This window comes from Sturnira hondurensis, unplaced genomic scaffold (genome assembly GCF_014824575.4).
Source record: "Sturnira hondurensis isolate 20B ecotype Veracruz unplaced genomic scaffold, ASM1482457v3 Scaffold0022910, whole genome shotgun sequence".
Taxonomy (NCBI): domain Eukaryota; kingdom Metazoa; phylum Chordata; class Mammalia; order Chiroptera; family Phyllostomidae; genus Sturnira; species Sturnira hondurensis.
The window spans coordinates 6,206,489-6,233,706 of record NW_028095541.1 but is presented as its reverse complement, the minus strand read 5'-3'; the positions used below and the strand labels follow the sequence as shown (position 1 = coordinate 6,233,706).

Sequence of the window (27,218 nt, the reverse complement as noted above, 5' to 3'; positions counted from 1 at the left end):
TGCCAGTCTTTACTTTTCATTACTTGGGATATTTTGTGTCATTCCCTTCTGGTTTGTAATGTTTCTGTTGAGAAATCAGCTGGTAGCCTTAAGGGAGCTACCTTGTATGTTACTAGGTGTTTCTTCTTTGCTACCTTTAAGATTCTCTGTTTGTCTTTAAATTTTGCCAATTTAGGTATGATGTGGCTTGGAGTGGGTTTTGGTTTCATTTTGACTGGGGACCTCTGTGCTTCCTGAACTTGCATGACTTTGTCTCTCATCCAGTTAAGGAAGTTTTCTGTCATTTTTTCAAACAGGTTTTCTATCTGTTGCTCCTTGTCTTTTCCTTCTGAAATCTCTATCATGTGAATATTGTTACATTTCATGTTGTCCTGCAGCTCCCTTAAAGTATCTTCATTCTTTTTGAGTATTTTCATATTGTTGTTCTGACTGGTTATAGTTTTCTACATGGTTTTCCAATTTGCTGATTTGATCCTCTGCTTCATCTACCCTGATTTTAATACCTTCTAATGTATTCTTCATTTCTGATATTATATTCTTCATTTGGTACTGGTTTTAATATATAGTTTCTACATCCTTTTTCATGCAGATATAGTTCCTATTAAGTTCCTTGTAGTTCTCACTGAGTTTCTTTTGCATCCCTATATCCAATACTTTGAACTCTATGATAAGTTGTTTGCCTTGGTTACATTTAGTTTTCTTTCTGGGGATTCCTCCTTTCCTTTCAATTGGGGGTTCTTTGTTTCCTCATTGCTTATGTGAATTAGATTGATCTTCTTTAGCTCTCTGCCATCATGGGGTGGCCTTCTGTGGTAGGAGACATGTGGAAATCAGGTGCAGTCTCCTTGAATTTCTGAGCTGAATGCTCTGTGGATGCCTGGTTGCAAAGAAATTCAGGCATTCAGTTCTTACCTGTCCAGCTTCTGACTCACTACTCTTACAGGAGGCTCAGACCCAAACCCTCCATTCTGCACTGAGTCACCCACTGACCAGCTGTGCTAGTAAGGTCCTGCAATCCTTTTGCTGTGCAGCCTTCTATTCTTCCAAGCTAGGTGGACTCAGTGGGCATTAACAGCATATTCAGTAGGGCCTCTTTTCTGGCAGGAGGGACCTGAAAAAGAGCAACAAACAAACCAGAAATGAGTAGAAGGAAGGAAATAATAAAAATCAGAGCAGAAATAAATGAAATACAGTGTAAAAAATACAGAGATCAAATGAAACCAGGAACTGGTTTTTTGAAAAGATAAACAAGATTAACAAACATTTAACTAGTCTCATCAAGAAAAAAATAAGACCAAAATAAATAAAATCAGAAATGAAAGGTGATAAGTAACAAATGGCATCACAGAAATACAGAGGATTATATGAAAATACTATGAACAGCTATATGCTCTATGCCAACAAATTGGAGGAACAGGGTGAAATGAGTTAATTCCTAGAAAATACACAATCTTCCATAACTGAGCCTGAAAGAATTGGAGAATCTGAATAGGCAGATTACACCTAGAGAAACTGAAGCAGTAATCAAAAAACTCCCAACAAGTAAGAGTCATAGACCACATGGTTTCACAGGTGAATTTTAAGAAACATTCAAAGAACAGCTAACACAAATTCTACTCAAACTATGCCAAAAAAGTTCAAAAGGAAGGAAGACTCCCATGCTCATTTTATGAGACCAGTATTACCCTAATTTCAAAACCAGGTAAAGATGCTTCAAATGAGAAAATTCTAGGTCAGTGTACCAGATGAACATAGATGCTAAAATCCTCAACAAAATATTAGCACTCTGAATACAGCAATATATCAAAAAGATGATATACCATAATCAAATGGGATTTATTCTGGGAATGCAAGGTTGGTTCAACATTCGCAAATCAATAAATGTGATACACCACATAAACAAAATGAAGGATAAAAACCACATGACCCTGTCAGGAGATGTAGAAAAACATCATAAAATTTAGCACCCAGGTATGATAAAGCTCTTAGAAAATTGGGAATAGAGGACACATACCTCAACATAATAGAGGCCATATATGACAAATACACAGCCAACACTATACTGAAAAGGCAAAAACTACAAGTATTGCCCTTAAGATCGAGAACAAAATAGGGGTGTCGGTTTTCATCACTCTTATTCAACATAGTACTGGAAGTCCTAGCCACAGCATCAGACAAGAAGAAGAAAAGGCATTCAAATTGGAAAGGAAGAAGTAAAACTCTCATTATTTGCAGATGATGTATACTGTATATAAAGAACCATAGAAGTTTCAACAAAAAAGTCTTAGAACCAATAAGTGAGTTTAGCAAAGTAGCAGTAAACAAAATAAAAATCCAGAAATCAGTTGCATTTTTATATACCAATAATGAACAATCATAAAAGGAAAGTAAGTAAACAGTCTCAGTCATAATTGCTTCAAAAATAATAAAATGCTTAGGAATAAATTTAACCAAGAATATGAAAGACCCATACTCAGTAAATTATATGACACTGAAAACAGAAATTGAAGAAGATACAAATAAGTGGAAGCATATACCATGTTCATGGATAGGAAAAAATTAACATTAAAATGTCATCACTTCCCAAAACAATCCATAGATTCATTACAATTCCTATCAAGATACTAATGGCCTATTTTACAGAACTAGAACAAATAATCCAAACATTTATGTGAAACCACAAAAGTTCCTGAGTAGCAAAAGCTACCATATTTTGCCATGTATAATGCACACTCTTTTGTCTAAATTTTTGAGGGAAAAATAAGGATGTACATTATACATGAGCAAAATTTATATAAATGTGTTTAATTCTTTTATTTATGCTTATGTGTTAAAAACAACTCTAGAAAGCAAAATAATATCCATATGTTCAAAAATAAATGCTAAAATTCCTTTATAATACAAAAACCAAATATCTAAATATTAAGAAATAAATAATTGAATTAAAAATTAAAAGATTTTTTCACAAAAGTTTGGGCCCAAAATGTGGTGCACATTATACATGGCAAAATATGGTATTTTGAGGAAGAAGAACAAAGTTGGAGAAATCACACTACCTTATATCAAACTATACTACAAAGCCTTAGTAATCAAAACATCATGGTACTGGCATTAAAACAGACATACAAGGTCTACCCAGGAGGTATCCAGTCATGTAATATGAAAAATAGAGACATTTATTGAAAAAGATACAAGATACAAGAAACATTGTACATAGGAAAATGATGCCTCTGTCCCCTTCAAAGTAGGCACCTTAAGACCTGACAGTTCCCCCAATCGCCATCATATTCCTGAATCGCATCAATGTTCTGGAATCTCTTCCACTTCAAAGGTGATTTTAGTTTTAGGAGAAGCCAGAAGTTGCAGGGCACCAAATCTGGGCTATAGGAGTACTGAGTCAGTCACCTGGGTGATTTGCCAGACTCTAAACGAGACATAATGTTGAGCGGGTGTGTTGTCACAATGAAGCTGTCAATCACCAGTTGCCCATAGCTGAGGCCTTCTGAATCATCTGAATAGTTTCTTCCTAGGAATCTTCAAGCTTAATGCAAAATTTGATGCCATTTCATTGCTCTACTTGCTCAGTCATTTTGAATGTGATGGCTACACAGTACACATGCTCACTCAATGGCATGTACTGCCCCCCTGACTAGTACAGTGAAATTGTCCTTGTTTATGCATACACATTCCTGTCCACTCCTAGGCTTCCAGGTTACAGTGATGTCATGCAAACAGTTATCATTATATTAACAATGGCTGTACTTTTTCTGGACAGACCTTGTGTGTGTGTGTATGTATGTGATATATGTAATATGTATGTCAGTGGAAGAGAAAAGAGAGCCCCAAAATACACCTACATCTTTATTGTCAGTTAACATTTGACAAAGGAGGCAGAAACATACAATGAGATAAATATAATCTATTCATTAAATTGTTGGGGAAATTGCACAGATACATACATAAAAACTTATAACTAGACAACCTTTTTTCCCCATATACAATAATAAAGTAAAAATGAATCAAAAACTTAAATGTTAGATTAAAAATCATAAAAAACCTAGAAGAAAACATAGGCAGTAAAATTTCGGATATTTCTCATTGAAATATTTTCTCTGGTATACCTCCTCTGGCAAGGGAAACAAGAAAAAATATATAAATGGGACTGTATAAAACTAAAATGATTTTGTACATCAAGTGAAACCATCAAAAATGAGGAAACAACCCACTGAATAGGAAAACATTTGCTAATGCATCTGATAAGGCTTAATATCCAAAATTTATAAAGAACTTCTAGAACTGAACACCAAAAAAAAAAATACAATTAAAAAATGGGCAATGGACCAGAATACACACTTCTCCAAAGAGGACGTACAAATAGCCAACAGACGTATGAATAGATGTTCAACATCACTAATCATCATAGAAATGCAAATTAAAACACAATGACAGGTTACCTCACACCTGTCAGAATGACTATCATCAATAAATCAACCATAAACAAGTGTTGGCGAGAATGTGGAGAAAAGGAAACATTTCTTTTTTTCTTTTTATTGTTTTTCAAGTACAGTTGTTTTCATTTCACCCCCACTACTCTACCCTGCCCCACACACCCTCCGCCCACCCTCAATCCTACCCCTTTGGCTTTGTTCATGGTCCTTTATACATGTTTCTTGATGAACCTTTCCCATCTTTCCCCCATTCTCCATTTCCCCACCACCACTCCCCCAACCCCAGCCATCCCCACTTCCCACCCTTGATCCTACCCTCCCTTTGGTTTTGTCCATGTGTCCTTTATAGATTTTTTTAAAATGTTATTCTATAAATGTTCCACAGCTTTTTTATCCAATCATCTACTGATGGGCTCTTCAGCTGTTTCCAGATCTTGGCTATTGTAAATAATGCTGCAATAAACAACAGGGTGGATATATTCTTTCAAATTAGTGTTTTGTGTTTCTTCAGAAGTATTCCCAAAAGTGGGATTACTGGGTAATAAGGCAGTTCTGCTTTTAGTTTTTTGAAGTAACTTCATACTGATTTCCACAATTACTCTACCAATCCGCATTACCACCAACAGTGCACAAGGGTTCCCCTTTTTCCACATCCTTGCCAGCATTTGTGGTTTGTTGATTTATTGATGATGGCCGTTCTGACAGATATGAGATGATGTGTCATTGTGGTTTTAGTTTGCATTTCTGTGACGTTTAGTGATATTGAGTATCTTTTTAGATGTCTATTGTCCATCTTCTTTGGAATAGTGTATATTCAGGTCCTTTGAAAAATGGACTAAGGATTTAAATCGACCTTTCTCCAAAGAAGATGTACAAATTGCCAACATGTATTTGAATAGATTCTTAATTTCTGTAATCATCAGGAAAATGCAAACCAAAACTTCAATGAGATATTTCCACACTAGTGAGGTTGGTGTTGTTTTAAAAATTATGTAAGTGTTGGTGAGGATGTGGAGTAATTGGAACTCTTGTATAATGTTGGTGAGAATGCAAAATGGTACAGCTTCTATGGAAATGTGTACGATTCATCAAAAGAATAGAACTACTGTTTATTCCAATAATGCTATTTCTGGATACTTGTCCAAAAGAAATGAAATTAGTATCTCAAAAAGATATTAGCTCTCAATTGTTCATTGCAGCACTATTCACAATAGCTAAGATGTGGAAACAACCTAAATGCCCAACAGATGAATGAATAAAAGTAACACGGTATATACGTACAATAGTATTATTCTGCCATAAAAAAGAAGGAAATCCTGCAATATGCAAGAATATGGATGCTTGAAGACATTAGTCAAGTGAAATAAGCCAGTCAGAGGACATCTATGGCATGACTTTATTTATATGAGGTGCCTAAAATAGTCAAGCTCATACATTCAGGGAGTAGAATGGTGGTTATCAGTGGCTGAGGGGTAGGGGAAATGGAAAATTGCTAGTCAATGAGCATAAAATTTGAATTCTGCAAGATGAATAAATTCTACAGATCTGCTGTACAATTTCATGCCCGCAGTTAACAGTATTGTATTTTACACTTAAATATCTGTCAAGTGGGTAGATTTCATATTGTTGTCATTGCAATAAAATAAATTTATTTTTTAAACAATAGCACTTTAATCTTGGAAAACATCATTTGAATTCTTTTAAAGAGACTAAAATACAATTGAGATATAATATACAAAAACATAAGTGCACATTTAATAAATGTACAGCTTATTAAATTTTCATGAACCCAACATTACCATGTAATCAGTATCCAAATTAAGAAATACTACATCAGTATTCCAGAAACATCCTTGTTTGTTTTAATGTCAGATAGCAGTATATGTGTTGGTTTTTTTCTGGGCTCCTTTGGGAAGGATTGATAATATTACAATATTGAGTTCTCCGATCCATGAACATAGCCTGTCTCTTACAAATGAAACTTTATGATTCAACAACTTCCCTGAGAAATGCAGGAAAATCAGGAAGAGAGTGACCAAGTTCATCAATCTCTGGGGCTTCTGGGAATCCCTGCAGGGGGATATTGTGCTTCACCATATCCTCCAGGAAAGATGTGGACATGCTCCTTGGCTTGTTGGGGTGAGTGAAGTTGCCATGGGGAAACTCCAGTTTTCTGGCCACTACTCCCATTTCATTGTCCCAATCACTGTAGATGTTTGGTGTCCTCCTCTCTGCACAAGACATCCTCCATCATTTCAAGCCAGTTTTCTCTAGATCCTCCACTAAGAATTTTTAGGGTAACCCAGAGCAAAGCAGTTGTTGTGGCCTTTTATCCTAGGTGCAGAATTCTTATCCCAGCCCCCTTCCCTGCTAATGACTTTGGAAAGGTACTGCTGACTGTGCCTTGTGACTTGACCTCCCATTCTTGGACTTTCCTTGAAATTTGTTCTTTATGCTGGTGTGTCTAAGGGCAAACAGGAACACCTTCTTTACCTAGAATGCTTCCTCCCAATTTTTATGGTATAATTTTTCAACAAGAAGAAAAATAGAGCAAGTCGAATAGTTCATATCCACATAGCAATCAACTAGACTTAACAATGTTAACATTTGCCATATTTGCCATGCTGATCTTATTGTCAAGAGGTTGTGAAGTAAATACAGACATGATATTTCACCCTAAGTATTTCAGCAGGCATCACTAAAAATTAAGGAAGTTTCTTTGTATGATGACAATAACATCTCTGATGATACTAACAATAATTTTACAATTATATAATCTAAAATCCACAAATTATTCAAGATTTTCCAACTGTCCCCCAAATGTCTTTATAGCTGGTTTGTTCATTTGCATTATATTGTGTGTCTCTTCAATGTTTAACTGTTTTGCCATTCTATTGCCAAAGCCCACCTTGTGGATTTGTCTGCTTACTTCCTCATAGAACAGTGGAATTATTTCTCCATCCCTTCTACTTCCTTTTAACTAGAAGTTAAATATTTTTTGGCAAAAAAATACTTCTTAAGTGGTGCTGGTTACTTCCTATCTCATCATTTTAGGAGGCACATGAACCTAGTTCTCCCGGTATTTGCAAAGCTAAGATAGATCCTTTGGATAGCCTGATCCTAGAATTGTAAAATTAAATCTCCTTCTCATGTTTAGCAAGTAATCTGTGAGGTGAAATTTTGCACACAGGTAAAACACCAATTTTCCATCAATCTTTCACCAAATGGTTTTAGCATCTTTTGTTGATCTTTGCCTAAATCAACTATTTCATTAAGGGGTTGTAAATTGATTTTCTAATTTTATTATTTCTCTACATTTATTATTTCTCTAATTTTATTATTTATTATCTGGCATCCCTCTATAAATACAACTTTTTCTCATCAACAAGTTTTATTTGTTTGTCCTGATAATAGTTCCTAATGAAAATGTGGGATAAATGCTTAATTACTTTCCTTTAATAACCTATTTTCAAAGAAAGAAAATTACCATTTTTCAGTTAATGTTATACTCACTACCTCTGGTAACAAATGAGTTTGTTGTTGTATTCTTATTTGCATAGAATTATGGATTTATAATATATCAATATCAATTCTAAGTACTTCAACCAATTCCATTAAGTATTTTTGATGCTCACATTGTTATACATTTCGCCAGTATAACCCCTTCAAGCTGGTTTATTCCATTTGACAAGCTTTTATAGCCATTTGAAAGTTGCCTTACTTTCTGATATAACAAGATCAGCCAGGCTCACCAGATGATTGATTTAATAGCTCTATGACCTTGAACAAGTTCCAAACTCTCCAAGCTTCAGCTTCCTCATTTGTAAGATGAAAATTATTGTACCTACCTTACAGGGTTATTATGAAGAATAAATGAGAATGTTATTTAGCATAATAATTGACATTAAGTTACTAAATCATAGTAACTAAATCATAGTTATTATTATTATTGGTTCAAGCTCTGCCTTTAACAACTCTAGTAAACTTGGATAAGACATGTGGCATCTCTGGGCCTCATGTCTATTTGTATAATGGCAAATTTGGGCTATAAACTTTAGGTCCTTTCCACTTCCTGCATTCAGTGATTCTTTGTAACCAGTGGTTCTGTACAGGCTTGATAAGAGAAAAAAAACCTAAAACAAAGTAACCAGAGAAAGCCCAAGAAGGGTATTCATGAAAAACCCATAACTGCATCATATTTTTTTCAAAACCAGTAGACCAAGTGAATTGCAAACAATGCCACATGGCAGTTAGTCTCTCTAAATTGGGAGAAAGAAAAACCTGCCACCATTATGGTTAGTCTCAAGTTAAACAATATTTTGGCACATGTTCTTCATGTAAAATATGGTGTCCCTGTGTTTATGTATCTGTTTACTCATTTATTCTCCAGTCCTCTGCTTCTTGAGGGCTGATTCTTCATCTGAGTGCCTTGCACTTGGAGGGGCCAGCACAGCATCTGCTGAGTGACTGTTGATGTGGGAATTCTGGCTGACAAGAGGAGGTGAGGAAGAAGTGCTCCTTGAGAAGGCTTGATGCCTTGGATTTTCCTGGAGAAAGTCATCAAGGGCCAGGGTGTAGGGCTTGGCTCAGGCAGTGGGGAGGGCTGGCTAGTGGTGCTGGGGCAGGAGCCCAGCTTGGCCCTGCCCTGACTCTAGGCAAATGCATGCTTCATATGAAATCACTCCCTCTCTCTGAGCCTGTCTTCTAATCAAACCAGTAGAACATTCCATTTCCTAAGCATTCTCCTCAGTTTTCTTTGGTTCTAATGAGGGAAAAAAGGTGAGAAGGGTTATGTGAACTGCAATGAAGCCCAGAGGCTACTTGAAAGACAGGTATCAAATCTGAGTGCTTATGGAGGCCAGGCCAGAACACAACTGAAGGGAAGAGGGGACCGAGGCCAAAGTAACAGACATCAATGCCAGGTAGAAATGCCAGCTGAGTGCCACCAGATCTCTCTAGTTTTCAGATGTAGTGAGTGGACAGCACCTGGGGCATGATCTCTGAGCCCTGCTGCATGAAGCCACTGACAGGCAACCAGAGGCTGTTTCCCAGTGTGTACTGGTTCTCCAGGATGTGGAGGCACACCCGCAGGCACAGGTGTGCGTTATACGACTCATAGGGGCTCAGCTTGGTGGCCAGGTAGGCAAGCATGAAGAGCCACACAGCAAGGGAGATGGGGTCCAGGAAGGAGAAATATTTGGCTCCTGCCCCATGTGCACTCTGTAGACAATGCTGATTCTCGGGGTCATGAAGGGTTTGGAGAAGTCCTGGTGACCTTTTCCCACTCAACAGTAATGGTGAATGCAACCATAGCCAAGTCTGCCTTCTGGTTGATGAGCTCACTGACCATGCTCTTCCAGGAGCTGCTGGGCTCAGGCACCCTGTACAGCCTGTCCTCCACCAGCCACAGGCAGTAGTGGAAGTACAGCAGTTCAGCCAGTTCCCACAGCATGTCCACGTAGAAGCCCTCAAAGTGCTCATTTCCCAACAGAACCTGGAAGTTGGGCCAGTGCATGACTTACAAGTTTTCCAAAATGTTTGTGACCACCAGCAACTTGTTTGCCAGTGCCTGCAACAGGTTGATGCCCAGGGTGGTGGGTCTGGTTAGAGTACTACACCCCGATGTCACAGTGGCCCTGCCAGGACTTCTCTAGGATGCATAGGGTGTAATTAGTCCTCCGTCCTTTGCTGTTGAATTTAACCCACCCAGTCAGTCCATCATACTCTACCATATGCAAGTAGTTCATGAGACTGCTCCCATGGGGCCAAAATGGTGGCCCATGTATAGGCCAGCAGCTTCACACCAATCTCCTGTTTGCAGTTTAGCTCTCAGAAGGCACTCACCACCATGTGCACAGCATTGAACATCAGGGCAGCCAACAGCACAGGCCTTGGGTAGGTGCTGGCTTCACAGTTCTCCCTCCAGGGCATGCTGAGGCTGTGCAGAAACTCAGGGTAGAAGGGGTGAGAGGTGTTGAAGATGGAGCTGCCCAGGGTATTCTAGGAGTCCTCCACCACCCCATCCAGGTTCAGGATAGGGAAATCCGTGGAGCTGAGGTTGTACTTGTAAAATGCAGAGGTCATTCCCAGCTCTAAGGCCTTATGGAGGATGAGGTGGAAGATGGAGGCATTGGCATCAGTGATAATGGTAGACACCTTGTTATCATGGACCTCCTTGAGCAGTGGCTTGGGATCCTGGCTATCTTCCAGCATCTTCACTGACAGCATCTCCTTGGAGATGAGAACGCCTCATACCAGCTCCTCCTATTGCAGTAGGCACTTGGCCTTGGCACTGATGAGGCTGGCTGAGGGGTAGTTGAAGGACTTGAGGATTCTGGAGACTGCCAGGCTGATGTCCTCATTACTGGGGTTCAGGTTGACAGACATGAAACAAAGGTACTGAAGGTGAGGCATCTCCTTGGGACCCACCTTTCTGTAGGGTATCTCCTTCTCCCCACAGTGGCCTGTGGTGGAAGCAGATGCAGGGCTGGAGGAGGGCTCCAGGAAAGACATGACTCCCTTGGGCATGATCCAGCACACGGTGTCTGTAGTCTCATACTGGCTGTCCCACTGCAGCTCAAAGATGTCTACTTCCACTCAGGCCTTGGCTGGGACCTCAATGATCCTGTTGATCTGCTCTTGGGCCAAGGCCAGGGCCAGACAGTTGCCACGACATACACTGTGTGGCCATCCAGGATTGTGGCCATGTGCAGTGATGAGCACCTGGCAGCTGGAGCTGGCAAAGGCGACAGTCACCAGCAGCAGCTCAGCTGCCATCTTCCTTCCCTCCTCACAGGGCCACAGCTGCCACAGCCCAAACTCACCGTGGATCCTGGTGGGACAGAGAGCTGGGCTCCCTCGAGGCCTGAGATGCTCAGGCATTGGGTGGTGGCGTGGCTGGGGAAGAGGGCAGTCCACAGGGCCCTCTCCCTCACCTGTAGCTGTGGCCCCCAACTAATGCAAAACAGAATCTCTCAGGAAGCAAGGAGGAAGGACGGGTGGAAGAGGAGAGGGTGGGACAGGGAGTGAGAAGGAAAGGAAAAAACAGATAAAAGAATGGGAGTGAGGAGAGGGTGAAAGAGCAAATGGAGGGGAAGGAGGGAGGAAAAGAATAAATGCATCATATTCCATGGTGAAATACTGAAAAAAATATGTAACGCCTTACAAATTTGCGTGTCATCCTTGCACAAAGGCCATGCTAATCTTTTCTGTATTGTTCCAGTTTTGGTGAATGTGCTGCTGAAGTGAGCATACAATAAATTTAAATAGCACAGAGACATAAATAAGTGTAGCATATTTGAAGAATTTGAGATGTTACAAATGAAACAAAGGGAATTTGGACAAAGTGGCAGGAGATGATGCTGATGCAATACTTTGGGCCAGATTTTCTGTGTATTTATTTGCCTCCCTTTCTGGTTGTGATCCTTTTGAGAAAAGAAGCCATCTTATCAAGTCCTGAAATCTGAAGGCCTAGCATATTGACTGGCACACAGAATTGTTTGAATGAATTAGATGAATAAGAAGAGAAACTACCTGTCGATATTATTTCAATGGTTCATTTATTCCAGTACATATTGAATACTTCAGTTAGACTCCAGACTGGAGCAAAATTAAGATTCTATGTATTCCTTTATACAATGACAATAATAAGACTTGTCTCAAACACATATTAATTCTTTTTGTAGGCTTTTTCTTAACAGTCACGTTGTCTTCTCAAGGAGTAGATCCTAGCTTTTCCCTTTATTGTTTTTAGTTCAGCTCAGGGACCTCTCTAAAGAATTAATCACTTGACTATTCCCCGTATTGATATTCCTGAAGTGGAATTGTTATAGGGAAGGTATAGATCTATAAAGACACATTGGCATATTACAGGAATCTCTGTTTTCTTCTATGTGTTTAATTTCACAGCCAACAGCAGAGCTGTTGATCATACATTCTCTAAAACCTAGTCCAAATGGGAACCTAAGATTAGGAATGCAGAAAGCATAACTCCAGACCATTAATGATACAGTATAGCAAAATTTATGGGGTGGGGGACACAGGGAGGATAAAATTTTTAAACAAGTAAATGAAGATTTACTGTATTTATGGAGTTCTAATTTAGGGAATGCTAAATCATAAACTCATCATTGGTTAATAATTAGAAGGTAATTAAAATTGTACCACAGTGATTGGATAAATAGTTAATGAAGGCTGAATGAATGAAGAAAGGAAATTTGGTGAAATTATTGTATACATGTGAGGAAAAGGAAAGATGCAATGCAGTGTTATTCATGCAGTTATTCATGCAGTGCAGTTCATCAGTCTTAAAGGTTGCATATATCCTCACATTAATTAATAAAATTTACTCTGCAAAAACAGAGTTCCAGCTCTTATTCTCCCATTCAGAGAATCCTGCACTGAAATGCAAATTTACCTGAGTGCTACTTCAATTTTTACTCACTTATATCATGTGAAATTATTAGTGCTGAACCTTCTTTACCATTTATTTACTGTTGTCTTAAGAATCTTGGTGTATTCTGTGTGTAGTAACTGTTCCTACTGAAATGGCTGGCTCAGCTTAGGCTCCTGACCAGATCCAGCTCACTAGCTAGTTTTCCAAACCAGTGGGCTGGTTTCTGTAGGGAGAATGGTGCTAGCTTTTGATAATTACTTCAGCTTTATGAAATCAGTCTGAAGGGAAGACCTCATTACAGATCTTAGAAGAGACTCCAAGGTCAATACCAGAACAATTCTCTGTCCTCAGGCTCTGAAATCTGCAATTATTTATTTTATTTAGACAGAAACACCCGTAATACAGTACCTCTGGGCACATTCTCATACAAGTATTAAATAGATAACCAAATGGTCAGTGTGTTAAGAACTTGCTCTGTACCTGTCACTCAAATAGAAAATTGGTCAACAGGAATTGCAGCATGATCTAGAGGCAGCACAAAGTAGGCACTGATGAATAACCAGTTTTGTAATCACCCACTCCCAAAGATGGGAGAGAAGAGTAGTTGTTATAACTGTTCCCTGGGCTAAACTACAGGAAAATAAGACTTTCTCTTCTCAGTTCCTCTGAAGACTGCCAGACTTTGTCCTAAGGAAAATGATACATTGCCTGTCTACCATCTGTCGCTTTGAACTGTTCTATCAAATCAACATTTTTTGAACTTTGTTTTCATTGAGGAATATGATTTTGCTTTGTTTCCCAAGCCTTAAATTTCACAAGGGAAAGGAGTCCTGAAGCGTTCTTTTTCTTGAATTTGGAAATAAGTGTTTTGCTTTCTGCTCATGGAACTCAAACACCTTAACAAATTTAGTTCAGATTTTTCTCAAATAATTCATCTTTACCAGGCCTGGGATATATCAATCCCACAGGAAAAAACACAGAGAACTTGTCTGAGCATAGGAAAATACAGATTTAGAGAGAAATGCTACTTCTTCATTCCAGCTCTGGTGTCACTGTTAGCAGTGTCCTAATAATACAGTACCCAGCTGAAACTAAGCACTGATTAAAGCTTTGTTTGGGAGGAGGTATTTCAGTTGTAAGGGGGAAATGTGGTTCATGTTGGAAAGTTCAAGGTGGTGACAAATATAGTCTCTTCTCCTAAAAATAGTACAAGCAAAGAGCAATCACTGACTGCTCTATTAATGTTTTACCTTGATCTCTGTGTATTATCTGGAAGAGAAGTTATAAAATGAATGCAAAACTAATATCTTCCAAGCTGTAAATGGGATGTAGTCTGGGTACAAAGAAGCCACAATACTCTAATTTTCTTATTCTATTTGTGAGGCAAGTTTATATAAATCCCTTGTTGGATCAGAAGAAGTGAACTAACATTTATTTAGCGTCTAATATATGCTAGACCCTAAACATACATTCTCTCATTTAATTTTCCTCACTTTCCTGTAAGTTGTGTGAGGGGAGGTGTTATCATCCCTATTTACAGTACAGAAACAGTTTCAGAGAGATCAAGGACTTGTTTTATACCCCTTGTAAGTGGCACACCTAGTAAATGGCAGATGTGGGTTTGAATCCAGAGAAGGGCTGGCCAGAAAATTATGTGATGATGGAAATACATACTCTGTTTTGTGCTGTGTAATACAGTAGCTAATGACCACATGTGGTCATCAAGCACTTGAAATATGACTAGTATAACTGGGGAACTGAACTTCTCATTTTATTTAATTTTAATTCATTTTAATTGTTCAGTTACAGTTGTCCCGCCTTTCCCCCATGAATCCTCTATTCCTTTTCCTCATCTTGCCTCCTCCTCTTCTTTCCCCATTATCCCCCTCCCCCTTCCCCTCTGGTGGCTGTCAGTCTGTTCCTTGTTTCAATGCTTCTAGTTATATTTTGCTCATTCGTTTGTTTTGTTGATTAGGTTCCACTTTAGGTGAGATCATATGGTATTTGTCTTTCACCACCTGACTTATTTCACTTAGCATAATAATGGCTGCATTTGGATAAATCAACTGTTGGACAATACCTCTCTAGGGATTGCCTTTTCTTGACTGTAGTTTGTAAAGCAGGCATATGAACCTTGTTTCCATATTACTATTAAGAGAAGACCCATATATGTGGTTTCTTTTACAGTGTTTTCTATTATAAGGATCTTAGTTAGTGGAAGGACTGTTTTGTTTCTTAAAAAGGGAGAATGAAGTTATGTTGAGTCAAATTTAGAGGTGGAATGTATGATAGTCCACCAGTACTCCCCAAAGAGTCTTCAGGAATCCTAGGTTAGAGGGGATACCAGGGATGCTGAACGAACTCCCAAATCATACTTGCCTCTTTCCTTCATGACAGCCCCAGTAGCAAGTTGCTTGGCATCTGGTATGGGATATGCAATTAGTGCACTGAAAGTTTTAGCTGAGTTAAGATTAATATACATTTCTGGAGTACTTACAATATTGTACCAAGCACAATGCAAGACATCTTGGAGGAGGAGAGATTTTTTTTAAATGACCGGGATGTCTGTCCTCAAGGAGTTTACAAGTTAATGGTGGTAGAAGGAAGGATAACACAAATACTCAAAGAACTATAATATAACACAAGTCATTCTCTAAAATATATAGGGAAAGTACAGATTAAGATCTGTGAAGGGCAAGAATAGAGTTTTAGAAATTTAAAAGCCCAAGTTTCTTGTTCTACTGCTTATTAGCTGTGTGGCCTTGGGACATTTACTTAAACTCTGTAAGTTTCCCTTTATTTGTTGTAAAATAAGAGTAATAACTAGGAAATAAAATACGAGTAATAACTAGGATAATGGATGTGAACAGAGCACATTCTTAATAGCCAGTGACTGGTAGTTCCCCTGGTGGCCCTGCTCTGTTTCTGTGTATGTACTGGATTGGGTTGGATCAAGAAAGGCATCATGAAGCAAATAACACCTGAGATAAACCCTAGAGGAAGGATAGTATTCTGAAGGTTGGAAATCAAGAAGTAGGTAGAGGAACAGTGCGAGTCAAAGGTGTGGAGGTCGGAAATTCATGATTTGATGACTTCTAGATAGTCCCATTTTGCTAGAATGTCAGCCTTTTCTATGCAAAGTTTGATTTCCACAAGAATCAGCATCATCTAGGAACTTGTTAGAAAAGCAGAACACAACCCAGACTTGCTGAATCAAAATCTGCATTTTAACAAGACCCCTAGGGAACATGTGTGCACAGTAAAGTTCAGGAAGTGTTGAGGACACAGTAGGAAACAAGGTTTGGAATGAGTGTGGTCTTATTACTTGAATGCCAGGCCAAGTAGTTTGGGGAGTCTCTAAAATTGCTGAAGGATCACTGTCAATAAAAATCCACTGTGACCTGTAGTATACCTTGAAAAAGGCAAAGTAAGTGTAAATTTTGCTCAGAAAGTTCTTACGTTTGCCACCATTCAAGCAAGCCTATCAGTAGAAGATGACTTTGGCCCTTTTTTTCCTCATCATGTTCCCATCATCTTCACTCACCCATTAATTTTTTTTACAATTACCTTGCTGCAGCTATGCCAGTTATACAGATTATTGAACTCACAAAATTGACAAAGTATGTTTCATTTGTTTGACATCAGTTAAGACCTGGAAGTTAGAAATGTTTATTTGTTTTGGCTGCTAACCTCTGCTGCTGGAGAGTCATACTGGAGTCCAACTGTTTTAGAGATTTTAAGTATTACCTAAGAAGTAGCAGGTGAACCACTGGGTAGTGAAATCTTAAAATATGAAGTCAGACGTTTCCAGGGCTAGACTGAGGAAGGAGGAGGGGCTCCCAGAGATGGATTTTGCCTTGTTTTGAATTTACCAGATTACTCAAGACCTAATCATTTTCTTTTAAAGAGAACTGATCCGGCATAGAACTGTGTGCCTTTTTTTGCTAAGGCTGTATCATCTTAAATCTGTGGGCCATAGATGCAAATAAGAAGTGGCAGGGATCCACAGGTTCACATTTCCATACTATATATAATCTGGGGCATTCATTAAAAGTGTTAGATTGCATCATGAAGGATAGTCCTAATTTAACCTGATAGTAGAAAGCTCTGTAAAGTGAATTGTGATAGTAACTATTACAACAGCTGGGCACAAAGACATCATTGAGCTTTTTTTCACAACAATCATGAAAATTCTTCAGTGCTTTCCCCAATGCTCAGAAACCATTTGTATCTGTATGGCACACATCATTGCAGGTGAACTTCTTGACCTGCAGATTGGAGGATTCACTGAGAACCACACTTCATCCTGAGATTTTTTTTAAGATTTTTTTTTTATTATTTTTAGACAGAAAGGAAGGGAGGGGGAAAGAGAGGAAGAAAAACATCAGTGTGTGGTTGCCTCTTGCACGCCCCCTACTGGGTACCTGGCCTGCAGCCCAGGCAAGGACCCTGGCTGGGAATCGAACCAGAGACCCTGTGATTTGCAGGCCGTCACACAATCCACTAAGCCACACCAACCAGGGCCTTAGATTTTTGAATTCCTTAGTTCTATTGGATAAAAAGACATTATCTAAGACCCCAGCCTCACCTTTCTCCAATGTGTACACTTTCTAAGGTGGACTCAGGTGTGTTATTAAATCAGATAATCTGTATTTTGATGTGGCATGAAATAACAACTGGTCAAACTGGTTTTAGATGAAAATTACATTACCACGTGGACTTGTTTAATTGTGAACATAATAAGATACAGAAATATCAGAAATCTATAACACTAATATTTACTATATATATTTTTTATTTTATCAGTTTGTGTTCCCTTTAGGCAAACTATACATTTTGTAGGCTTTGACAGTGAAGGCAAAAGATGTGAGAAGAAATGAATGGTCAAGTTTCAAACTATTACTAAATTTATCCTCAGAAATAAAAGAATAAGGATTATGAGAAATGTATAAGACTTTAAAAATTTTCTAACTTTGCTCTCTTAACTCTTTGTGACTTCTTCATTTATTTTCTTACATTGATATTGATAGAACCCTTAAAAAGTTAGACACCCCATGCAATCATTTTAAGGATTGTAAGTAAGTAAATAGTCACACAAAATGTATCCTAGGCAGTTTGGGAGGATAAAAGGAACCCTCAAGTAGAGTAGGTGGTTGTTTTGTTTTTTTTTTTTAAGGTAAGAAAAGTAAACTGAATTCCCAGGAGCATTTCAAGGAATGCTCCCCAGGTTAAGAAGTGCCCAGTGGATTTAGGCCTGCAGGTCTTCATAGATAAGATTCCTTATAGAATCTTTGCATAGATGAATGAACTACATAAACTGAAAAGTTTCTTTCTAATCTAATGCCTTTTCAGTTTCATAAAGTATAGGAGAAAATTGTAGAAATACGTCTGTAAGAGATTTAATGATAAATTCTGTAGTTTGTGTGAGAAGTAGGGTATGGTAATTGATAATATTTTACATTTAAGTCATGATTGAAATTTGAGCAACAAAAATTCTTAAAATGAAAGTGGTGGCTTTCTTTTTAGAATTTTAGTAGTTTTAATGGGATAGTTTTACTTAAAACAGCATTTAACATTATCACATATACATGACACAGAAAGGATCCTATAAGTATGTATTGCTTTCCTGATTTATTGGTTTATTTAGTGTTGTCCTAAGGGAGGAATGAAATAATACAATAAAAGTAGCTAGGAAGCACTGGTATCGTAGAATTTTGCTATTTCTCTAGCCTTTCTTCTCCTACTAGAAATCGTTGGAGACTGTATTGTGTCCTGGAGTATAATATAAAATGTAGATTTGTATTCAGTGAATTAACTTACTGAGTGAGATGTTTCTTTTTCTGTGATAAGAGATCTTTTTCTGTGAGAAACGAGTCCTGAGATGGTATGCTGATTTATCAAGTTCACATATCTGGGTCATATTTGAGGTGGATACACAGAACGTACTTGAAATCCCAATCTTATTCATTGCCAAACAAAAAATCAGATTTTTTCCTAGACTCCTTCAACTTTCAGGAAAAGGTACAAACAGCAATGAAAAGGTTTTGTTACCGAACAAGGGGGCGGGGCAATACTTGGCCCACTGAGGGATGCCGAAAACTGTTTTAGAAAACAGGGGCCCCTCCCAAGGACGGTATATACTAATATCTATTGGGCTCTTCTGTCCCCCGCCAATTGGAAAGACATCTCTCAATGCCAGAGATTTGTGAAAAGGAAACAAAATGTTTATTTAATGCTATTCAGGCCTAGTGCCTTCATTAAAATATCAAAGTCTTTAAGGGTATACACCTACACACACCCACACACAGCACTCCCTTCTCCCACTGTCCCAACTCCGGTACCGTAAATCAGGAAAAGAGCACACATCCGTTTTTTCAGGTCGCTGGCACGTGAGCTGTGTCGCCTGTCCAGGCAGGATCTCCAATTAATCCAAAGTCATGCAGCGCCTTCCACTGGCAAGAGTTCTTTGTACCAAGTTCCAGTCAAAGTCTCTCCTGCTTTCCAGGCCACCCGGCCAAAGGGAGCGCCCCAAAGCCACGCGGGCCTCTTCTACCAAAGCCGCACTCCACCAAAAGCGCATCTTTCTTCTTCACCTGGCCGCAGGGATCTTCATTATGGCAAAGCTGCGTAGTCTTCCCTTTCACCTGGCCAAGAGGGGGTCTGCACTCTGCTGAAACCGCGTGTCTCTCCCTCCTAATGGCTACAGGGGTCTACATCTTTCCAAAACAGAGTGGCTCTCCCCTTCGCCTGGCCAAGAGAGGGTCCGCACTCTGCTAAAGCCACATGGCTCTCTGGAAGGCACTTCTCTCTCAGAGAAGCAGCCCCAGTTCCAGCCAGGGTAGCAGCCACTCACTTCTCCCTGGCCCAAAACTTGGCCACAGCTATTTAACATATCTATGAAACCAGTTAAAGGTTATAGATATGTTAAATGACCATTCCAGAGGTTAGCTGCAAAACTGTTGCTATGCAAAACAGCTCTCAGTGGCCCTGCTCCATTCGTCCCTTCCCCCAACTGACATGGGGGGGGGTGGTGAGGACATCTTAATAATATTTCCTCCAATATTCCTATACACTTTGAGTTCTGGACACCATTCCAAATCTTTTCTGGGCCCCCCTTGGCTGCACCCTGTATCAGTTTCATTGTTGCAGACCGCTCTGTCTGGTTCTAGGAATTGTATCTCGATCCCTTGTGGCTAAAGGTGAGGGACGACCTTTGGAGTGCGAGCAGAAGGAGACAAAGCTTGTCTCTGGTAGCAAACACTGCCTCAGTTTCCTCTCCCTGCCCCCAAAGCTTGGTCGGAAGTCAGTGACGAGTAAGACCCCTCACAGTGGGAGGCAACCTAAGCCAGACTCCATCACGTGGGAGGCCTTCATGGAAGGACTGGGGGGTGCTGTGACAGGGAGCAATAGACTCTTGCGCGCCCCNGCCCCCCCCCCCCCCCCACATAGCCTGAGTCCCCATGTTCTCTGAGAGAAGCACTTCCTGGTTCTAATCCCCTTAAGCCTGAATACCTGTTGGGGAGAGGTGCAGCTCCTTGCCTTGCTAGAGTGTGTCTGGGGAAAAATCTGGCACCACAAAGACTTCCTGATAAACCTGTGAAATCTGCTCTGCTAAGAGTGCTTTCATTCATATGTTAAGGGTTCGAGCAGGAAACCCTAAAACTCTGTTCCTGACAGACTGAAGCCCTCAGATTTCCTTGAAATGTTATCTACTGTTTGATCCTTGCCACCCTGTATTCCTATTTATTAGAACCCAATAAAAGCCCTGGAGGAGGGGGCTCGAGGCCTTTTTCTCCTCGGAGAAACTGGCTGCTGCTGGCCTTTTTCCCCTGAGAAACTGGCCACTGCTCACGGCCTTTTTCCTCTGGGAAAATGGCCACTTCTCCTCCCTAAGCAGACCACATCATGTCTCGATCATATTTACTCTCATCCGTGGCACTTGGGGGGACTTGTGAGGAAAGTCGCCCCCACATTTAATGAGGAAAGTAGAGCATAAACTAAAATCAAGATATACCAATGCAGACTAATCTCCTCACATTGTACATCAACAATTTCTGTGAATTAAAATTAGAAATTCAAAGTTAGAACAATGGCAGTTAATATTTATTGAGCATCTGCTATGTCAGATTTGATGCAGATTGTTCTACATACATGGTCTAATTTAATCCATTTAACAGTCCCATGAGTTAGGTACTACAATTAACCTCCTTTTATAGATCATGGCTGTGGCTCTAAAGCTCTGTAAGATTCGTAGTCTTCTACTTAATAAACTAGGAAAATGGATTAAGATATTATTCTGTAAAATTATCAAATGCAAAACAAAATAAGAAAAGATTTCCTGATTAAGCATTATTAATTAGAACCTCCTAATTCCCTATCATCCCTTTTGATCAAGATTTTACCATCCTGCAGTGTAGTATTCGAGCGATTAGGATGCATTTGAAATCTAATTATTTTAAGCAATGTTGGTATAATCAGCATCAGAACTTTTAAATTGTGGCATTAATTCTTGATTATCAGCTGTCAAGTCTTTAATAACTACACAAATTAATAGAATGAGTCACCTCCCTGCCCTATTGAGTATTAATTCATTCATTCAATACCGCGTGTAGCAGACATGGTGCTCAGCACCAGGAATACAGTTGTATGGGAGGGAGAGAGAGGGAGAGAGAGAGAGAGAGAGATCTTTTTTAGGAGAGCTTACAAACTTTGAAAATAGTCTTGGTCATGATCTGAATATTTTCTAATACACAGACTTGTTTTATTCTACTTATGGTAGGGATCCAATAGGACATAAATGTGATGCGGTGAGTGGTTGACTTAAGATATAGAAGAAAGTTTTCATTATTTCACTTAGGTACTCAGAGGATATAAAGTGAAAATGTTTGACAGTTTTCAGAAGACATCTAATGGAGATGTTCTGAGTCTGATTACTGAGGAAATGGTACTTGTTATGTGGGCTATAACATTAGTAAGGGATATTTTAATTAAAAGCAATAATGTAAAGTTATTTTGTTAGAATCAGAACAATAACAAAAAATCATTTTGTTAGAACTTTAGCATTCATTTTACTGAAACCTGATTGACTTTCACCTGACTGGATCCCAAGCTTGTAATGGCATTTCAAAATAGTGCCTCAAGAATTGTGTAACTGTGGGTCGTAGAAAAATTGAGGGTTAAAAAAGGAGCCATGGCAGGCCAACCTGATTTCTTGGATAGAATTGCAGAACCAGTAGATAAAAGACTTGGGAGAGATGGCCTAACATTGGGATTTAACAAACCTTTTGATTCCATATTTTAGGAAGTTTTAATGGAAGCATAATTGGCTTCTCCTCTGCTGCCAGAGGAGTAACAACTATCTCTACTCATCCCTCACTGAATTGTGTAAGACTTAGAGAGTAGAAAATGTCTTTTGCCATGTTATGTGGTACAAAAGCTACTGGTAAAGTGACGGTGCTTCTGATATTGTTTGAAGAGAATGTGATTAACACTCCCCAAATCTGGGTCATAACTCCCAACACTTCAATTACTAAATAACCCCCCTTTGCAAGTTATATATCTTTGTTTCCATTTCTCATTTGCTATGTAGTTATGGTTTTCTCTTTTGGAAATCTCTATATCATCATTGGAAGAGACTTTGACACCAGGATATTCTGAGTATACCTGCGTTGATTCAACAACCCTTGCAATGAAAGAATAAGAAACTGTCAAGAGATAATCTAAGGAATTCATGGCTAAGCTTTTGCAAACAAACAGTGGGTCCAAATATAGGCACATTTTTTATACGAAGAATTTTTATACAGTTTTAATTTTTAATTTCTATTTCTCTTTTCATTATTGTTCAAGTGTAGTTATCTCCATTTTCTCCCCACCACTCCCACACACACACACCACCCACCTCCGCCTCTCACCCTTGATCCTACCCCCCTTTGGCTTTGTCCATGGGTCCTTTATAAATGTTCCTTGATGACCCTTCCTCTTTTTCCCACTATTATCCCCTCCCCTCTCACCTCTGGTTACTATTGGTATATTTTTTATTTCAATGCCGCTGGTTATATTTTGCTTGCTTGTTTGTTTTGTTGATAGGCTCCACTTATAGGTGACATCACATGGTATTTGTTTTTTACTGCCTGGCTTATTTCACTTAGCATAATGTTCTCAAGATCCATCCATGCTGTTGCAAAGAGTAGGAGCTCCTTCTTTCTTTCTGCTGCATAGCATTCCATTGTGTAAAGGTACAATACTTTTTTGATCACTCATTTACTGATGGGCACCTAGGTTGCTTCCAGCACTTGGCTATTGTAAATTGTGCTGCTGTAAACATTGGGGTGCATAGGTTCTTTTGAATTGGTGTTTAAGGATTCTTGGGGTATAATTCCATCAGTGGAAATGCCAGGTTAAAAGGCAGTTCCATTTTTAGTTTTCTGTGGAAATTCCATAGTGTTTTCCACAGTGGCTGCACCTATCTGAATTCCCACCAATGGTGTACTAGGGTTCCCCTTTCTCCACAACCTCTCCAGCACTTTTTTGTTGATTTGTTTATGATGGCCATTCTGACAAATGTGAAGTGCTATCTCATTGTGGTTTTAATTTGCATCTCTCTGATGGCTTGTGATGCAGAGCATCTTTTCATATGTCTCTGGGCCCTCTATATGTCCTCCTTGGAGAAGTGTCTGTTCAGATTCTTTGCCCATTTTTTAAGCTGGGTTGTTTGTGTTCCTGGAGTGGAGTCATGTGAGTTCTTTATATATTTTGGAGATCAAACCCTTGTCCAAGGTATCATTCGCAAATATATTTACCCATATGGTTGGTTCCCTTTTGATTTTGCTGATGTTTTCATTAGCTGTGCAAAAGCTTTTTATTTTGATGAGGTCTCATTTGTTCATTCTTTCCCTTATGTCCCTTGCTTTAGGGGTCATATCTATGAAAATATTGCTACATGGGATATCTGAGATTTTCCTGCCTATGTTCTCCTCTAGAACTTTTATGGTGTCATGACATATATTTAAGTCTTTTATCTACCTTGAGTTTACTTTTGTACATGGTCTAAGTTGGTGGTCAGGTTTCATTTTTTTGCATGTAGCTGTCCAGATCTCCCAGCACCATTTATTCAAGAGGCTATTTTTACTCCATTTAATGCTTCTTACCCAGTTGTTGAATATTAATTGACTATAGAGACTTGGGTTTATTTGTGGGCTCCCTGTTCTGTTCCTTTGATCTATGTGTCTGTTCTTATGCTAGTACCAGACTGTTTGATTACAGTGGCCTTGTTATATAGTTTGGTATCAGGTAGTATGATACCTCCTACTTTGTTTTTCTTCCTCAAAATTGCTGTGGCTATTTGGGTTTTTTTATGGTTCCATATAAATTTTGAAATGTTTGTTCTATATCTGTGAAATATGTCAGCCACATTTGAAGAGGGTCCTATCTCTTTAAGGGAAGAGGTTGAAAGTAATTGGAATCTTGTGGTCAGACATGCTAATTTCCCAGAAATGGGGGGGATCTTACAAATGACAGAACTACAGTCTTATAAGACCCTTTGTTTTAATTCTACTTGTCACTAAGATCTGTAAAAATTAGAGTCAACAACTAGCTTAAGGAATTCCCTGGTTATTCTAGAGTCTTAAGATTTACTTTTTCCTCCAGTGACTCATATAATAAAATCAGGAGAAATCCCAGTCCTTAATGGAGTCTGGATTTTGGCTTCTTTTTCTTCTTTAGGATTGAACCAGCTGCCCTTTGACCCTGCCAACAACAACGAACCCCTGCAATTTGGTAGTACCAGTGGCCCTCTGGTCACAGAAGGCCTCATTGAGAATGGAGGAGAGTCAAGCAAGAAAAGAAAGAGAACAAATGCTCCTTCAGGTAAGCTAGGCGATAATGCACTCTCTTAAGCCAGTGCTATTGAGTCAACATTTTCTGAACACCTAGTATGTATATGGCAAGCCTTCTGCTAGAATTTGAAGGAACTATAGAAATGAGAAAGAGTCCCCTGCATTCTAGGAACTCATGGTGAAATTGGGGATGGGGGACACATACATAAATAACTCGTTTTTAAAAATCATAGATGCTATGGTCAAAGTGTAAAAGGAAGAAAACCTATGGGCATTGTGTAAGACTTCACAGCAGAAGTGGCGTTTGTAGCTGGCCCTTGAATGTGTAAGCTTGAGATAGGAAGAGATAAGTACAGAACATTGATTTAGGTAGAAGGAATGGCATGAGTGAGTGTTTTCATTGTACATTTTTCTTTATATGTACATGTGACAGGCTACCCTCACTTTCACTTTTAATGAAGATATTGCATGTCCCTAGCCTACCCATTTCCTCCGGAACACACTATGCTTGCATGTATTTTATGCCCTCATAGCTCTCTTAGAACAACTGAGGAACAGAGTTTCCCAAATCCTCTACAGCAGCCTCCCCTGCAATCTTTCCACTCCTTTATGCTCCATTTATCTGTTCTCAGTTAAATTCTCCAAATTGAATTGGGGAAAACAATAGAACCAGATCTTAACTGATAATTTGATATTTTAAAATTTCATCTCTTTGTTACTTTGCTATTTATTTGGAAATAGTATCCTAAGTATATACAGACTGATCTGAGAATCTGGGATATGAACCTAACAGACAACTCATGGTGTTCTTTTTACTATTACTTTTATATTCAACTTAAAACATTAAACATGTTTATAAATATCTAATATCATATGTGACTCTTAGATCATAGGTCTTTCTGCTTATAAATCAAGATATTTATTAAATAAAAGTTTGGAAAATAAGAATACAGTAAAACATTAGCTAGCTGGTTCCCTCAAGAAAAGAATGATGCTTTGAGAGCTGTATTTTCCAGACCATTGGAAAGGCATAGTATATAGCCAAGGAACTGGCCTGAGTTCTATCTAATCCCAGGTCTGTGTCTGTCTGTGGCCTGGGATTGGTTCCTTAACTTCTCTCAGTTTCACTTTCATCAATTGTGAAGTTGAAATGATACTAAAACCTACTTCTTTTTCTTTGGATCTGTTTTTGTTTTGCTTGTTGGTTTATTTTGTTCATTAGATTCCACATATGAGTGATATCATATGATATTTTTCTTTCTCTGACTGGTTTATTTCACTTAGCATAATGTTTTCAAGAGGGGAGAGGAGTTGCTGGGCTGGGTGAAAAATGTGAGGGCATTAAGCAAGATAAAAACCTCATAGACGAGACAATAGCACAGTGATTACCAGAGGCAAAGGGCCCTGGGGGCAGGTAGAAGAGGGTAAAGAGGGGTTAAATGGTGATGCAAGGACACTTGACTTGGAGTGGAGAACACACATTATAATATACAGATGATGTATTATAGAATTGTACACCTGAAACCTGTGTAATTTTATTAACAAATTTATCCCAATAAATTTAAACAACAAAAAAATAAAGCCTACTTCTTAGGATTATTAGTAAAATTTAATTAAATTATTCAGGTAAAGTACTTAATATGATAATCAATAATGTTGCTTTTATTGTGTTATTATATGATAATATTATAAACTTTATATCTTTAAACATCAATACATTTCACATTTTCAGGTTAGCCATTATGGCTACAAGTCTTATGTATGTGTGTGTAAACTTATCTGCCATTTTAAAATAAATTGATTTTCAGTTACTGTTGACACACAGTATTATATTAGTTTAAGGTATACAACATAGTGATTAGACATTTAAGCACCTTACTAAGTGATCACCCACTATAAACTTATTTGCCTTTTTAAGGGCATATATTCAACATGATCTAAAGTCTGCTTATCATTTAGAGGCATAATTTTAGTCATTTGTTATTATACTGCATTATATATATATATATATATATATATATATATATATATATCCTGTCTCCTTTCTGTAGTTTGTAGTCCCTTCTTGTTTCTCTCAGTGTCCTTTCATGTAGCAACCCTTTTTATCCTAATTAGTTATGAACATTAAAAAAAAAACCCACCAGCTCTCCAAGTTGGTGCAATAGATTAGTATGTTAACCAAGACTTAAATCAGCTTAAGGGTTAAATCTATGGAGAGAGTTACAGGATTTAATGCATCAACTTGAAGACATCTGTGCTGGTTGCTCCAAGGCCTTTTTTTAAATCATTTATTACCTTTCCCACTGTATTCATGATAAGCAATGTGCCAGTTTACAGAAATACCTCCTGAACTGTAGTTAAATCGTGAGAGTGAGGAAAAAGGGTATGCATCAATCTGAACTGTGAACTAACTTTAAACAATTGCAGTTTTATTTCTAATGAGCATATTCAGTGATACCAAAGTATCCATTGCCCTTTTAGGATTTTGCAGTAGATTATGCTAATCTATAATTAGCAGAATCAATTTGCATTCTAATAATG

At 38.5% G+C, this 27,218-nt stretch overlaps 1 protein-coding gene, 1 non-coding gene and 1 pseudogene across 8 annotated transcripts in view; 1 reads left to right on the top strand and 2 right to left on the bottom strand.

The window, feature by feature from the left end:
* ENOX2 (ecto-NOX disulfide-thiol exchanger 2) overlaps positions 1 to 27,218 on the top strand; it is a 359,324-nt gene that overhangs the window by 118,834 nt on the left and 213,272 nt on the right. For 4 of the 7 annotated variants that reach the window (XM_037037284.1, XM_037037283.1, XM_037037288.1 and 1 more), the window contains exon 1: positions 24,631 to 24,708. The exons of 1 other annotated variant lie outside the window; for it this stretch is intronic. The gene's annotated coding sequence lies outside the window, so the exon portion shown is untranslated. Of the gene's footprint in view, positions 1 to 24,564; positions 24,709 to 27,218 lie in introns of those variants that run through there. 2 more of the 7 variants (XM_037037285.1, XM_037037286.1) reach the window with 1 other exon arrangement.
* On the bottom strand, positions 9,411 to 11,249 carry LOC118980443 (glutamate receptor ionotropic, kainate 5-like; annotated as a pseudogene).
* LOC118980630 (U6 spliceosomal RNA) lies at positions 11,594 to 11,700 on the bottom strand. Its single transcript, XR_005065156.1, has one exon. It is a non-coding gene; the product is annotated as a U6 spliceosomal RNA (small nuclear RNA).